This window comes from Austrofundulus limnaeus, unplaced genomic scaffold (assembly GCF_001266775.1).
Source record: "Austrofundulus limnaeus strain Quisiro unplaced genomic scaffold, Austrofundulus_limnaeus-1.0 Scaffold241, whole genome shotgun sequence".
Lineage (NCBI taxonomy): Eukaryota > Metazoa > Chordata > Actinopteri > Cyprinodontiformes > Rivulidae > Austrofundulus > Austrofundulus limnaeus.
The window spans coordinates 351,104-353,286 of record NW_013952643.1 but is presented as its reverse complement, the minus strand read 5'-3'; the positions used below and the strand labels follow the sequence as shown (position 1 = coordinate 353,286).

Genomic DNA, 2,183 nt, shown 5'->3' with positions numbered 1-2,183 from the left:
ACCGTCAACAAGTCTACAGAGGGACGTTCGCTGGTTTTCCATCGAATCAGCCGGATTCGACCACCATCTGACGGAGACGAGACAAAAGGTCCAGATCGCTGGAGGGCCCAGGAGAAACCGGACAAGAAACCACAGTTTTGGCGTCACGAGGAACAGGCCTGTAAAAAGCTTTAAAAGGTTAATATCAAATCGATGGAGGTTTTTTACAGTCGTAAATGCTTCTGTTAATTTGGTTATTTGTCGATACTGACGTATCGAAGGGGGGAATGTCGTATATTTTCATGTATGGCCCTTTAAGAGAATGTGAACGAGCGTCAGCTCGTGGGCACGCGCTCTTTGTCAGAGTTCTCAGTAACATCTAGCTGTGTGGAAGCTCTCGGGTGTCTCTCGTGAATAAACATGTCCAAAGCTGAGGAAATAGTCTCTCCTTCATTCAAATGTTAGATTAGAGTTTATCGACATGTGACAAGACTTCAGACTTCTGTTGTCATTGATTTAATGTTCGGCCGGGTTTTGCTGTGTTTCTCTGAGTTCCTAGGTTAAAAAACCCGAACAAATATCCATTGCAGTCTTATATACATATATTACATTACATTACATATATACATATATTATATATACAGCTGTCTCACTGCATTATTTACTGATTAAACCTAGTTTATATAGACATAACCCTGTAGAAAATAAAAGTTACTCTGACTCAGCACTACTTTCCTGAGGTGTGTCTCAGATCAACTCATTTTATTGTCCCATGGGACAATTTGATGATGGTGCTTCACGCCCCGCCCCCCTCCAGCTTCCAGACCGGTCCATTGTAGTTTGATACAGGTGTTTATGACTACACAGCAGCGCAGAAATGTTTTGATTATTAATGAATTAAAAGATGTCAACAATGGAAGACTTGTCCATCCAACCTTACATGTTGGAACCAGAGTGTGACCCAGAGCCAGAGGAGAGCGAAGACGACTTTAAGTTGGTGAGTCCAGACCTTATTTAACAGTTCTGTCACTAATAATTTGAGGTAATAGTTCAGAAAACATYATAGGAAATAGAGAAAGCAGAACAAGTTGATGACCGAAACAGAATGTAAATTCAACTTTTCTGCACTAGCGACTCGAAGTTCACCAAAGTGTATTAAACAGCTCAAAAATAGGATTTTACAGGTATGCCCCCTTTAAACTGCATCTTGACTTGGGCATCAGAAGAGGAAACCACTGTTCCCCAGGATAACGGCACACGGCTCACGGCACTGAGGTGTTCGGAGGGCAGTGTATCCCCGACCATTATCAGGTGATTATACTTAGTACTGGTGCCAGAAAATTGCATGGTGGTTTGTACAGGTAAATAATTAAATACTATCAGGTTCTCAATAGTAGACCATTTCAATTATGGGGTGTGAAAAAATGAAAGTTCCCTAATGGAGGCATGACTGAAAATCACTGGTCCACTTKTCAAGACAAACTGTCTCTTTCCCATTGACAGGAAAGGAGCCTCTCTGGTGGGGATTAGCATAATCCCAGGTGACACCATCATCATCTGTACAAATATGTAAGAAATCACTATACATAGTCTCCACTCGATTTATAAAATTCCTGACAAATATCTGTTGTGCTTTTCTTTTTAATCTTTGACAATGACTTATCTACATGAATATGTTTCCATGTCCATGTTGGCCACAATACTGTGTGGTATATTTACGTCCTATCCCTTTAAGAAACGTGGACGAGCATCAGACCGTGAACGTGTCTGACCGGAACGCGCATGGGGGCGGACACGAGCTCTTTGTTTAGTTTCTCCGTAACATCACGTTGTTAAGGACCTATTTYTTGTCTCTCGCTGAATAAACATGTGTACAAGCTGAAGAAGTCGCCTTTTTTCATTTCTTTATCAGTCTAAGAGTTTTTTAACAGTCAACAAGTCAACAGCAGGACGTTCGCTGGTTTTCCATCGAATCAGCCGGATTGAGCCACCGACTGACTGAGACGAGACGAAAGGTCCAGATCGCTGGAGGGCCCAGGAGAAACCGGACAAGAAACCACAGTTTTGGCGTCACGAGGAACAGGCCTGTAAAAAGCTTTAAAAGGTTAATATCAAATCGATGGAGGTTTTTTACAGTCGTAAATGCTTCTGTTAATTTGGTTATTTGTCGATACTGACGTATCGAAGGGGGGAATGTCGTATAT

At 41.8% G+C, this 2,183-nt stretch overlaps 1 long non-coding RNA gene across 1 annotated transcript; it reads left to right on the top strand.

Moving 5' to 3' along the window:
* Positions 1-908: 908 nt before the first annotated feature.
* Positions 909-1,693, top strand: LOC106525776 (uncharacterized). Its single transcript, XR_001311170.1, has 3 exons — positions 909-976; positions 1,164-1,290; positions 1,483-1,693. It is a non-coding gene; the product is annotated as an uncharacterized LOC106525776 (long non-coding RNA).
* The last annotated feature ends 490 nt before the right edge of the window (positions 1,694-2,183 follow it).